At 48.6% G+C, this 14,773-nt stretch overlaps 1 protein-coding gene across 1 annotated transcript in view; it reads right to left on the reverse strand.

The window, feature by feature from the left end:
- Positions 1–14,773, reverse strand: part of LOC147622650 (cycloeucalenol cycloisomerase-like) — a 44,033-nt gene that overhangs the window by 20,707 nt on the left and 8,553 nt on the right. The window lies entirely within an intron of this gene.

A 14,773-nucleotide genomic window follows, 5' to 3' on the forward strand; every position in this document is an offset into this window, starting at 1 on the left:
CTCTCTCTCTCTGCCTGCATTTCGCCCGCCTGCACCTCTGTGCCCCCTTTCCCTTCGCCTCGCCCCCCTTTCTCTTCCCACCCGCTTCGCTTCTCTCTTCCCACCCGCCTTCTCTCTCTTCGCTTCTCTCTCTGCATTTCGCCCGGCTGCACCTCTGCGCCCCTTTCCCCACCCTTTTGCTTCTCTTCCCACCCGCCTTCTCTCTCTCTCTCTGCAACCCATTCCCCACCCACCCACGCACCCACCCACCCACCCATCCACCCACCCACCCTTGCTCAAGCCCCCAAGGCAGCAACATAACTCTCCCCTAAACCTGTAGCTGAGCATCTTGTAGGTCGCATTTTCTAAGTCTCCCCCAAAGGGGAGAGGGTACCCTTGAGGCGGGACTCGTTCCACCAACAGCCCTCTCCTTTATCGGCAGCAACACATGGAAAGTAAGAAGTCTTTTGCCTCAGTCACCGCTTCACAACGATTACCACCCATTCCTCCACCCGTGAGCAAGCCGACACCATGGGAAGCCTACCTCATGCAAGAACTGAAGAAACTCCAGGGAGAATTAGCAGCACTGAAACACGAGACTATCAAGAAAGATGAACAAATCAATGAACTGAAAGTGCAAGTGCAAGCTATGAAGACGAAGAAAGAGGAAGCACAAGAAGGACCCATACCTACAACACTACAAACAGAAACAAAAAAACATATTTCAAAGGTAAATTCAGTTAACTCACTAGATTTTGTTAAAGAAGTCATATCAGCGGTCAAAGAAAAGGAACGAATGGAAAGTAACAAAAAGGTAATCAGAGTCAATGGTCTTCCTCAAGGCTAGGATAGGGCAGACATAGCTCAAGAGCTTCGAGAAGACTACATATTAGATACAGATGTACTTACAGCACAACTGAGCAAAGTAGTCCCCTTCGTGGACTTAGGAGACCCTATCTCTATTATAGTAAAGGGTACACAGGCAAAAGTCTCCTACATGGACAACAATGAGAAAATAGCAGTGATGAAGCAAACAAGGTCTCTCCAAGGGACAAAGGTATGGATAGCTGATGAACTCACCCCGCTACAACTCAAGAACAGATCGGCAGAGCTGAATAAAGTTAAAGAAGCAAGAAAGAATGTCAAATGGGCAATATACAGAGGAGGACAAGCAATCATTAAAGAATTCCGTACCCCACCCCCCTCAAGAACAAATCCATCCATGGATGAAATATAGCTATTTTTATTTTGAACCTCAATTTCGAACTAGATGCAATAGAACCCATTGTAATTTAAACTCTTAAGAGTCTTAAGAGTTCATTTTGAGTTTTTTTTTTTCAGTTTTATGCCTCTTTGGCATCGATACCCAGAGTGGAATGTAAATGGATGTACCTTATCTGTCCCATAGGTCGGATTCGGCCTCCCGTGGACGTTAATATAACTTTCTTTCTTTCTTTCTTTCTACATATAATATTTTGTACTTCTATATTATATGGATATGACACACATGCAAGGGTTGACTTGCATTTTGTGGCTACCACACTTTTGGCTCTCTCTCTCTCTCTCTCTCATTTCTGTGTGAGCTGCTCCATCCTGCACCTAACCCTAATGTGCAGGTTTGTGTGTGTGTGAGTTTGTGAGTCAAACACCAACAATTGGTATCAGAGCTGGGGGCTGCCTGTGGAGTTCTATCCCTACAATCTGCAGCAAACTCTGAGTTTCCGTCCAAAACTACGAAATTCTGTCGCTTGCACAGTTCTATCCGTCGCCTACAAAATTCCGTCCGTCGCCTGTAGAATTCCGTCGACGGAGCTAGTCCATCCGTCGCCTGTGACCTTCCGTCAACAGAGCTGTTCGCCTCTTCTGCCCAGCCCGACCAGTGGCACTAGTGCAACCAGCACCACCGCCGCCTCTCAGCGCCTCCCGGCCAGTGGCACTAGTGCTGCAGGCACCACCGCCGCCGCTGCCCTGCGCCTCCCAACTGGCTCACTCCGTCAGCGGCTCAGCTTCCTCGGCCGGCCCGCTTGCTGCTCCCACGCCGCCGCCCGTTTCGGCCTTCCGCACAGGCGGCTTGCCTGCGGCCTCTGTCTACACCTCCGTGCTCGCCCTGCGCCTACTGCCTCCATCTACTGTTCGCGCCTAGCGCCTACGCCTCCGTCTGCAGGTGGTCACACCAGCTAGCCAGCTCACGGTGCCGCCTGTACCTGGCCGACTGACGCCAGCGCCCATTCCGTACTATGCCATCCGCGTACTGGCCTGCAGGTACTTTTATTTCAGAAAATAACACAATAAACAAGAAAAAAAAAGTTTGCAGGCATTCTGGTGCAGGTTTAGCAATCTTTTGGGGTTTGCCAAGATTCCCCTTTGCCAAAAAAATTGCAGGTGGTGTCATTCATGCTGTTTGGGTTGGAATTTGGGGGTTTTCCAAATTGAGGTCAAAATCAGCAAATTGAGCCTCTTTCAATTGCAGAAATTTGGGACTTTTGTGAAAATTGGCCAATTAACTGCACATTGAAGCGATTGGAGTGCATAAAAATTGGGGCTTTTCGGATTGGAGCATGTAATTGGGCATTACACCTGTGATTTGTCGCAGATGTATACACATTGTGTGTAATTGGACAATTTGGTGCAGGTTTACACTTGCTTCAGTTTGCAGGCAAACATTCGCACAGGACATTTGGTTGCCTGGCAGTGCACATTGGTGCTTGGTTTGCTTGCAGGTATATTTTGTTGACATGGCTCAAAATGCTACAGATGTATTTGGTGTGCTCACCCAGGAGGACAAGTTGGATGGATCTAACTACTCCCTCTGGAGTTTCATGATCCGTAATTTGCTGGTAGCCAAAGGGCTTTGGGGCATCATGTGTGGTGGTGACACACGCCCACTTACCATACAGCCAACCACGCCTCAAAGGGAAGGTGCTCAAAGAGCTCCTGAAGTAGAACCTGCTCCCACACAAGAGCAGAAGAGATGGGACTCTAGGGATGCACAAGCCATGTCATTGATAGCCCTTTCACTGAACAGGACTATTATTCCGCACATTCGTTCTTGCAAGCCATCGAAGCTTGCATGGGACACATTGGAAGCAATGTATCAGGTACGCAACGAGGCAAGAGTTGCCTACTTGAAGAGGCAATTGGATCTTCTTTCTATGGATGAGGGTGACTCCATGGCAGATCATCTCACCAAAGTGAAAGATTTGCAGGAACAATTGCTCAACATTGATGAGATTATCCCAGACAGACAGCTGGTCACCAACACTCTTCATTCTTTACCACCTTCCTACTTGGGCTTTCACACCTCTCTCAACCTCTCTATGAGAGGAGGTGGTGATCCCGTCACTTTTGAAGAGCTGGTGGGTCTACTCTTGCAGGAAGAGCAAACAAGAGAAAACTTATCGAGCAACCGTGGTGGAGACAAGGCATTTACAGCCAAGGATAAGGGTAAAGCAAAGAGCTTTAAGCATGGGGGACAACAGTCTAGCAAGGCTGGTCATGGACAGCCCTCTTTTGGTGGTGAAAAGTCTGACAAAGGGGATGCAAACAAGCCCAAAAAGAAGGGCAAATGTCACTACTGCCATAAGCCTGGACACTACATCAGTGAATGTAGAAAGCGGATTGCAAAAGAGAAAAGGAAAGAAGCAGGCAATGCAGTAGCAGACTCTTCTAATGACAAAGCACAGCAATCAGCTAATGTAATTCAGGAAGAGTACACTTTTTTGGTCACATGCACTAGTGACACACCAAGTGCTTCAGACAATGATATGTCTTGCATTGCATTTGACAGACAGGATGTATCATGGTATTTTGATAGTGGTGCTTCGAGCCACATCACTTCATGCAAAGATGTATTTCAGCACTTGGTTTATGCTTCAAATGGCCGCACTCTATCATGTGCACATCATACCACATATCCAGTAAAGGGAATTGGCAATGTCATACTTATTGCAGCCAATGGTGCCAATATATGTATGAAAAATGTATTGTATGTTCCAGGGATAAAGAAAAATCTGCTCTCCGTCTCAGCCACAAACGACCAAGATTTAAAGGTTGAATTTGAAGATGGAAAGTATTTGGTAAAAGACCCATCAAAGGGTTATGAAATAGTCACTTCTGGAACACGATACAAAGGCTTGTATAAGATGGACAGCTATGACAAGCGTACTTATGATGCAAATACAGTGGCTGCCCACACTCCTGCTATGCATGATGCAGAGCTATGGCATGCTCGTTTTGGGCATGTAATGTCACGTGCATCCCGCACTTGGATGCCATGTAAACATTTCTCTACAAAAGGTGCAAGACCTGGGATGGTAAGCTGGTCCCATGTGAGCCCAGTCCGGGACGAGTTAGCCAGGGATCCATCTCAGTCGTCCGAGGTCAGGTGTGCATTGTCCTGCACATGAGTCCAAGGTCAGGTGTGCACTGTCCTGCACATGAAACAGTGCCAGTCCGCGCTGTAAGTCTCCCTCTAGAATGATGTCAGTGGTTCTATGTATCTCGTATGGTACCGGATGCCAGATCGCTGAGTATATAGTGGTTAGGACAAGGGGCCAGCCCATAGGGCTACCCTGGATCTGAGTGTGGGCATGGGAATGGTGTAGAACCACCCCCATGAGGGCCACGAAGGCCCAGGCTGAACCCACCAGCCATGGAGGGGCTGTAGGACAGCCCTAGGGCAAGAATAAGGCAGATTCCAAGAGTTTACAGCCTTTACATGGCTGTAGGGCATGTATGGGGCACCCCATACAGGCTGCCCAGCCCTTGGATTGTGGGCAAAAGCTGTGTCCAGCCAATCAGAAGCAAGCGCATCATGTCCAGCCTTTTAAGGAAAAAAGGCAGCATTTTATGTGAATATTTTCAGCATTTATTGCTGATTTTTCACCAGTCGTGGGACATTTGTGCTGGCTGCCTGTTTATCTACTGGCCGACTCTGTTGGGAAGTAGTATAAATAGTGGAGGCCACAATCCCATTCATTTATCTCATTCTCCACCAAGAGCTCAAGCATAAGAGGCTAGACAAAGCCAAGAGGGTGCTAAGCAAAGGGGTGAAGGATTCAGGTCAAGGGCAGGGTATTCCCAGCCAAGAAAAGGTTCAAGATTGCTGTATTTTCTTTCAGATTTCTCATCATTCTAATAAAGCAAATACACCATCCGTGGTGGGGGCCCTACAGAGGGTAATTGGGACCCAATACTGAGTCCTCTCTACCTCTCCCTCTCTCTCTCTATTTTCTACACTTCTCCTTTCAATTTGTGTGTTAATTTCCGTCGCGAAAAGAGCCTACTTCAAGTACAAAGATTCAGCAAAGAAACTAGAATTTTTTCTCGCTCGTGTGGTTGGTTTTTAGACGCCGGTGGACTTCCCCTTTCGGAGTGACTCCTGTCCCTCGAAGGACGGTTGGTTTTTAGCCTCCGGAAGCCTTCGGACGTCTCCCACGCAAATAGTGGATGGTCAGATTGCGTTCCGGAAAGGAATTGCATTTTCCTACTATGTCGAGCTTCGACGACGAGAGAGACCAAGAACCATGGGACCAGAGTGCACCAGGCACCCCAGCTAGGGCACCAGGCTTGAGTGTCACAGACATGTTCCAGCAGATGATGCGAGCAATCGCAAAACAGACAGCCAAGTTGGATGAGCAGAAGGCGCGGATCTTGGCTCTGGAGGAGCGTACCCGCTCTCCAGCGTCGCGTTTTCCATCTCCTCCTCCCTCTCCTTCCGTATCCCAGATACCAGATCCTCGACACACAGGGACCCTCTCGTGGGGTCACAACCGCAGCCAAGCTCTTTGCTTGAGTTGCAGATGTGTGCATTGGAGATCCGACAACGAGAAGACGAAGCCATGCGACGCGTGGAACACGAGCGTTACCTCAGAGCCTTGGACGCCAGATTGATACCGGCGGCGCTCTCGAATCATTTTCCCGAGAAAATGAACTTCAGTAAGTATAATGGTAAACTCGATCCCACAACTCTTTATTCATGGTTACATCAATTTGAAGCTTACTTTGCCGCAGTTAGGCAAACAGATACTGACAGAGTGATCTTAGCCAGTTGGTACTTGGAAGGTGAGGCCATTCCTTGGTGGATTCAGTGGGCTCATGCCCACACCAGAGCAGGTATGGCAGCTTATGTGTGGGACGAGTTCGTCCGCGACCTTAAGCAGCGGTTTCTACCGCCCCACTACCTTGAGCCACTCGAAGACGAGTTCAGGGGAGCGCATCAGAACGCGCAACCAGTCCTTCAGTTTGCCAATAAAATTTTGACTTTATGTCTGCAATTAGGCTTATCTGATACGGACAAGAAAGAGCAGTTTTTGTATGGCCTGGACACGCAAATCCAATGGGAGGTGCGTATGTTTAGGCCAGCCACCTTTGAGGACGCACTCTCGCTTGTGCAGAGTGCAGAAATGAAACATAATGGTGGCAAGCCCAAGACTTCCCAGCCGGCTTCTCCCAGGGCTAACGCCTCGGGAGGCAAAGTGCTTCAGTTGGAGCAATTATTAGCCGGGAGCTCGAAGATAAGCAGAAGGGCGCCCATGACCAGGAGTATGAGCGCAACGAATTGCTCAAGTCCTTTGGCTACATATGTGGCCAGAGAGTCGTTGTCTTGTTTGATAGCGGCAGCACGGAGGATGTGATCACGGAACAGGCCACTAGGCGTGCCCGTTTTGAGCTAACTTCGGTGGATAAACAGGTTGAGGGTTTTAGCACAGGTATGACAACGAGCGTCAAGTATGAAGTTCTAGGTGCTAAGTTAGTTATTCAGGGCATAGAGTTTGTGCGTGATTTTATGGTTGCCTCTCTTGTAGAAGCAGACATAATTTTGGGTATTCAATGGTTCCACAAGTTTCTTCCGGATGTCAAGTGGGACAAGCACACATTCCAGATCAATCGAAATGTGTCAAACGCCCCAGTGACCATTAAGTGTGAGCCAAGAATTCTGAACTTTCCACTCATAAGCCACTTGCAGGCTAAGCGAGCAGTAAGGAAAGGCGCACAGTGTGCGATGATTTACATCCAGACAGCCCAGACGGTGGCCAGTACTTCCGAGAAGTACTCGGTTCTCCATGAAAAGTTCCAGAAGATTTTTATTCAGGACAGCCTCCCTCCCCAGCTCCCCCCGTCCAGACCGGAGGACCACAAGATTGACCTCCTCCCAGGCTCGGAACCCCCGAGCAAGTTTCCGTATCGCCTTTCCAAGGCAATGGAATCGGAGTTGGACTGCCAACTCCAAGAATTGTTGCAATCTGGCTTCATCCGCCCCAACGTGTCGCCATTTGCAGCACCGATCTTATTTGTCAAGAAGAAGGATGGGTCTTCCCGTTTGTGTGTCGATTATCGTGGACTCAACAAGCTGACTATCAAGAGCAGATTCCCGATGCCTCGAATGGACTATATTCTCGAGAGGCTGAATGGAGCAAAGGTGTTCTCGAAACTTGATTTAAAGAGTGGGTACCACCAGGTGCGGATTGTGGAGGGGGACATCCCCAAGACAGCCTTCCGTACGGAACGGGCCCACTATGAATTTGTGGTCATGCCATTTGGCTTGACGAACGCCCCAGCTACATTTAACCGCATGATGATGCGTGTTTTCCGGGATTTGATTGGAAAGTGTGTTCATATTTCTGGACGACATACTCATATTTTCAGCTAAGCATGACATTGATGTGGAGAAAGTCCTCAAGTTGCTGGAAAGCAACGAGCTCTACGTCAATGAAAAGAAGTCAGAATTTTACCTGTTCCAGGTGCATTACTTGGGATATATAATTAGTACTGACGGCATTCGATTTGATCCGGCTAAAGTGGCCGAGATTGTCAACTGGGAAGTACCTCAGACAGCCTACGACATTAGATCATTTGTGGGTATATGCCAGGCATATTCCACCCACATCGACAAGTTTTCTGACCTCTCGACAGATCTCACCGATCTGCTAAAGGGAGTGAAGACAAGAAGGCAAAAGATTCGAATGACTCCACGAGCGTTGGAGACATTCCAGAACCTCAAGGTGGCTTTGTCAGAAGCGCCTTGTTTAGCACTTGCCTCATGGGACGAACCATTTCAAGTGATCACCGATGCGAGTAACATCGCAATCAGAGGTGTTTTACAACAAAATGTTCATCCAGTAGCTTACATGTCTCGTAAGTTACTGCCCGCCAAGAAGAACTACTCGGTTTATGATCGTGAACTCCTAGCAGTAATACAAGCCTTGAAACATTGGAAACATTTCCTGTATGGCCGTGACTTCAAGGTTCGCACTGACCATCAGGCATTGCGCTAGATTCAGACGATGCCAAGTGCACAGTGGAGTGATCGACAACACCGCTGGAGTCAGATATTCCAACAGTTCAGTGGTATGATTGAGTACCTTCCAGGAAAGGCCAATCCAGTGGCCGATGCTTTGGGCAGCAAGGGACAAGTGTCTACGATTCAGACCACTAGACTTGATCTTGTTGGTACAGGACTAGAGGACATGAAGCACACATAATTTTGGTACTAAGTTGAATTTTTCCAGTGCATTCCACCCACAGACAAACGGCCAGACAGAGATATACAACCAGCTGGCCTTTGATGTGCTGAAGTGTTATGTCCATGATCAGCAAGGTAAGTGGGAATCGTATTTGCCTTTAGTTGAAGCTGTTTTGAATGACTCTTTTTCTTCATCTATTGGCAGGACTCCATATGAGGCAGCGTTTGGAAGACCTTTCCAGTCGTTGTTAACCAAGACTTCGTCTTCAGTACCGGAGGCGAACAGAGTGACGGAGTCTTACCAGGAGATCTTAGAGTCAATAAAAGACAGATTGGCTAGAGTGCAAGAGGCCTACACTCGACAGGCCAATAAAGACCGAAGGGATATGAAGTTTTCGGAAGGGGATTGGGTTTATCTTCGGATTATGAATCAAAGATTGAAGCAGATGGGCAAGCGATGCCCAAAGTTGTCTTTCAGGAGCTTCGGATCTTTTCCCATCCGGAAAAAGATTAATGAGGTGTCTATGCAGTTAAGGCTACCTCCGAGTTGGACTATGCACGATGTATTTCATGTCAGTTGGTTAAAGCCATATGCAGGTCCACCCCCTTCAGAGGTCAAAGACGAAGGAAGCAGAACCAGACATTGTGGATGAAGCAGAAGTAATGGTTCGAGGACAGATCCTTCTGCACCGTTTCAAGCATGACTCAGTGTCACCAATTGGCCGACCATTTGGTCCGGAACCTCGAGGAGGAAGTTTATGTACATCAGCCCATAGGTTTTGCAGAACATGGTCATGAAGGGAAAGTATGCAGGCTGAAAAAGGCCTTGTATGGTTTGAAACAAGCTCCACGAGCTTGGTATGCAAAGGTAGATGCTTTCCTGCTCACTCAAGGCTTTGTGAACAGTCCATCATCAGAAGCCACTTTGTATGTAAAGAAAGAAGAGAAAGATCTGCTGGTCATCAGTCTTTATGTAGATGATCTTTTGCTCATGGGATCAAATGATGACAAAATTGCAGCTTTTAAAGAGATACTGCAACAGACATTTGCCATGTCTGATTTGGGGCTCGTACACTACTATTTGGGCATACAGTTTGTGCAGGATAACAGAGGGTTGTTGCAATCTCGGTATGTTGCTAAACTTCTGGAGAAGTTCAAATTTCAGGATTGCAAGCCTATCAGCACTCCTATGGAGCCTGGGATGAAACTGTCACTACAAGATGACAGTATTTTATTTAATGCCACTATATGCTCAGGCTGTTGGGTGCCTTATTTACTTGTGTACTACACGGCCAGATATTCAGTATGCCGTATCTCAGTTGAGCAGATTGATGCACAGCCCACGATTGTCACATTGGCAAGCTGTGAAGCGTGTATTTCGGTATTTGCAAGGTACCTTGTCTCTTGGATTGCTTTATCCTGAGGGGGATGACATGCAGCTATATGCTTCCAGCGATTCAGATTGGGCTGGTGATTTTGATACCAGACATTCCACTAGTGGAAATTGTTTCTTTCTTGGCTCTTCATGTATTTCTTGGTTAAGCAAGAAACAGACCACAGTGGCCACTTCGTCTTGTGAGGCAGAGTACAGAGTAGCCTACACTCCTACCGTTGAGTGTGTATGGCTGCGTCGTCTTATGACTGATATGGATATTTAAGTGGAGAAGCCTATACCTATCTATACTGATAGTAGTTAGAGTGCCATTGCCGTGGCCAAGAATCTTGTGTTTCATGCTCGCACGAAACACATTGAGATTCACTATCACTTTGTTCGAGAGAGACTCCAGGCAGGTGATATCAGTCTGATTTACTGCCCTACAGATCAGAATGTGGCAGACATCTTCACCAAGGCACTACCACGTCCGAAATTCGAAGCATTCCGCACTGCTTTGTATTTGTTTCCTTTTGGTGGATGATGTACAGTGATCACATATCACTCCAGGGGGGTTTGTTGGGTTTTATGCCATGTATGCACCCAGGGGAGTGCTAGTGATAATCAGTAGGTTACTGGGACACTTTTTACTTCAGTTAGTGGAGGTTTTTTCCCCCAGTTTAGCTTAGTTTCATTTATAAGTGGTTTGGTCCACTTGGCACAGTTTATGGCCGGACCATGTGAACACATTTTAGGTCACATCTTTTATGTGGCTATTGTACTCCTTTTTATCATTATCAATATATGAGCAAGCGTGTTCCTCTCTCTCTCTCTCACGCCTCCTGTTGATGTGCCTTCCAAAACCCTAACCCTAACAACCATTTCCCACACCTATGGGACTGTCACTCCATAGGAAGACCAGGTTTTATATTTTACGTCGTGCCATTTTTGTGCCGACAGATATTTTGTACTTGTTCCATGAACGGGAGATATGTCCATGATACTATTTGCACATGCACTCATATTTTGCATGTCTGAAACTGTTTTCGCATGACTTGTATTTTTGTGTTTGCCTGCTTGACGTGTCACTTATTGAGCGAGGACGCCTGCCAGTGAGTCGTGAAGTCTGCTCTGTCTTCTGACGAGTTTTGGTGCATGTGAACAGGTGGTAAGTATATTGCACATGTTGTTTTAATATTTCATATTTTAACCCTTTGTTTTATAAGGTCATTTGTTCACACTCACTTAAAAGTGGGTGGGCACCCACTTAGGGGCCAAGGTGGGGAGCCCCACTTAAGTGTGTGTGGGGGTGGGTGCATGGTCACCTACCCACACCCCCAAAGAACTGCCCGCCCACATGCAAGCGTGGGGAGCCAGCCAACACTAAGGTTCTAACTCCACTCTAATTTTTTTTTTAAAAATAAGCCACCACCTCCATCAAACAGAACCGGCGATCGTTTCTTCAAGCTGTGCGTGTTCACCAGCAGGCTGCGTTGAATCACCAGCAGGCTGCCTTCCCTTCGCTTGGTGACCTAGAAGGCAGCTGTGTGTTTGTGCGCCTCCAGACAGGCAGCCAAACACGCTGCGCTGCCTACCACAGTAGGCGCATGTGCGTTATCTTCGGAGCCGGCATATACCATCTCTTGCAGGCTGAGCGTTGCCTCCTGCAGGCGCCAGTGTCTTCTCCTCCTCCTCTACAACCAGGCGCTTCTTCCTACCCAACAGGCGACAGTTCCCCATTCTCTCAGGCGGCGGTGCTCTCAGCAGGTGTCTGTGCTTGTTTACCAGCCTGCTGACCACTCTTGCCGGCGGCTGTCTGCCACCCTCCAGTAGGCGGTTACCTACTCAGCATAGCAGTTGCGCGTTCCATCACCAACAAGGCTGTTCCTCTTCTCCATACAGGTGGCTGTACCGTCTTCAAGGTAGTTGCACTTGCTTGGTGGCCAGGTGGTTGTACCTCCTTTCCATAGGCGGTGTTTTCTTTCTTCAAGTGGCTACATCTTGGTATCCCACTCAAGTAGCTACACACACGAATACCTCGGGTATTGGTCTACAATCTGCAACCTACAAGTAAGTGAATTTTCAGATTTAAGTAAAGTATTTTGTGATAAATCTGATAAGGGACTCTCTCCACGGCAACACCCGTTCGGTGCCAGGTAGTCCAAGCTCTATTGGAGAACCTCGGTCCAAAGGTGCTGGTAGACATTTTTGTACAGAAGGTGCAGGACCTGGGATGGTAAGCTGGTCCCATGTGAGCCCAGTCCCAAGGTCAGGTGTGCACTGTCCTGCACATGAAACAGTGCCAATCCGCGCTGTGAGTCTCCCTCTAGAATGATGTCAGTGGTTCTGTGTATCTAGTATGGTACCGGATGCCAGATCGCTGAGTAGATAGTGGTTAGGACAAGGGGCCACGAAGGCCCAGGCTGAACCCACCAGCCATGGAGGGGCTGTAGGACAGCCCTAGGGCAAGAATAAGGCAGATTCCAGGAGATTACAGCCTTTACATGGCTGTAGGGCATGTATGGGGCACCCCATACAGGCTGCCTGTCACGTGCATCCCGCACTTGGATGCCACGTAGACATTTCTGTACAGAAGGTGCAGGACCTGGGATGGTGAACTGGTCCCATGTGAGCCCAGTCCGGGACGAGTCAGCCAGGGATCCATTTCAGTCGTCCGAGGTCAGGTGTGCATTGTCCTGCACATGAAGCAGTGCCAGTCCGCGCTGTGAGTCTCCCTCTGGAATGATGTCAGATGTGCTGAGTATCTCGTTTGCAACTGGATGCCAGGCCTCTGTAGGCATGTAGGTTGCATGTAGAGATGGGGCCAGCCCATAGGGCTACCCCAGTGTGAGGATTTGTATTTGCACTTGTAGAATGGGCATGGGGGAGGTATAGAACCATCCCCAAGGGGCCAGGAGGGCCCACATTGTGCCCACCAGCCATGGCTTGGGCTGGAGGGGCTGTCGGCCAACTGTACTACTGCTGGACAGGTCGCCGACCAGGTCTAGTACCCTACCCACCTAGTCGGCCAGGTGTAGGGAGCTGTCCCACACCTCTGCGCAGCATGCCCAGTAGCCCTGCCCCAGAAGCATGCACAGGCTGGACAGTGTTTAACATAGTGTGAAAACACTTTAATAATTAAATTCAGTCGTGGAGCTCCCTGAAGCCAGCCGACTGCATAAAGTAGAGGGTATAAATACCCAAGACATAAATCATTTCACTCATCTCATAATTCACCAAGTGCTCCAAGCAAACAAGGGCCAGGACAGCCAAGAACATTGCTAAAGCAAAGGGGTGAAGGACTGAAGGTCAAGGGCAGGTTTTCCAGCCAAGAAAAGGTCAAGTACTTAGTATTTGTTTTCAGATTTACATCATTCTAATAAAGCAAATACACCATCCGTGGTGGGGGCCCTACAGAGGGTAATTGGGACCCAATACTGTGTCCTCTCCATCTCCCCCTTCTCTCTCTATTTTCTGCACATCGTCTTTCAGTTTTGTGCGTTAATTCCGTCGCGAAAAGAGTGCTGATTTCTGAGTTTTGAAGTACCGATCCTTCTCCGAAGCTTCCGCATATTACAGTGGTATCAGAGCTCACTTCAAGGACAAAGATTCAGCAAAGAAAACCAGAAAATTTTTTCGCTCGTGTGGTTGGTTTTTAGACGCCGTTGGACTACCCCTTTTCGGAGTGACTCCTGTCCCTCGAAGGACGGTTGGTTTTTAGCCTCCGGAAGCCTCCGGAAGTCTCCCACACAGATAGTGGATGGTCAGATTGCGTTCCGGAAAGGAATTGCATTTTCCCGCTATGGCGAACTTCGGCAACGAGAGAGAACCAGAACCATGGGATCAGAGTGCACCAGGCAGCCCAGCGAGGGCACCCGGCTTGAGTGTACAAGACATGTTCCAGCAGATGATGCGAGCAATCGCAGACCAGACAACCAAGTTGGATGAGCAGAAGGCGCGGATTTTGGCTCTGGAGGAGCGTTCTCGCTCTCCAGCGTCGCGTTTTCCATCTCCTCCTCCCTCTCCTTCCGTATCCCAGATACCAGATCCTCATCACAGGGACCCTCTCGCGGGGTCACAGCCGCAGCCAAGCTCCTTGCTTGAGATGCAGATGCGCGCATTGGAGATTCGACAACGCGAAGACGACGCCATGCGACGAGTGGAACACGAGTGTTACCTCCGAGCTTTGGACGCCAGATTGACACCGGCGGCGCCCTCGAATCATTTTCCCGAGAAAATGAATTTCAGTAAGTATAATGGTAAACTCGATCCCACTACTCTGTATTCATGGTTACATCAATTTGAAGCTTACTTTGCCGCAGTTAGGAAATCAGATATTGACAAAGTGATCTTAGCCGGTTGGTACTTGGAAGGTGAGGCCATTCCTTGTGGACTCAGTGGGCTCATGCCCACACCAGATCAGGTATGGCAGCTTATGGGTGGGACGAGTTCGTCCGTGACCTTAAGCAGCGGTTTTTACCGCCCCACTACCTTGAGCGACTCGAAGACGAGTTCAGGGGTGCGCGTCAGAACGCGCAACCAGTCCTTCAGTTTGCCAATAAAATTTCGACCTTGTGTCTACAATTAGGCTTATCTGATTCGGACAAGAAAGGGCAGTTTTTGTATGGCCTGGACACGCAAATCCAATGGGAGGTGCGTATGTTTAGGCCAGCCACCTTTGAGGACGCACTCTCGCTTGCGCAGAGTGCAGAAATGAAACACAATGGTGGCAAGCCCAAAACTTCCCAGCCGGCTTCTCCCAAGGCTAACGCCTCGGGGGGCAAAAGCCAGAACCAGACGGGGTCTTCCCCAGGACAGAGCCCGGGAGCCTCTGGCTCCAAGAACTCGAACAATGCGTCTAAGCTTACTCCAGACCAGAAAGCGGAGGCAGGCAAGACAGGTGGCAAGTTGAGTGCTGAGGAGCTTGCTCAGTACAGGAAGGAGGGTAGATGTTACTT

The sequence above is a fragment of the Cibotium barometz genome, chromosome 28 (assembly GCF_041138505.1).
Source record: "Cibotium barometz isolate CiBa-2024 chromosome 28, ASM4113850v1, whole genome shotgun sequence".
Classification (NCBI taxonomy): Eukaryota; Viridiplantae; Streptophyta; class Polypodiopsida; order Cyatheales; family Cibotiaceae; genus Cibotium; species Cibotium barometz.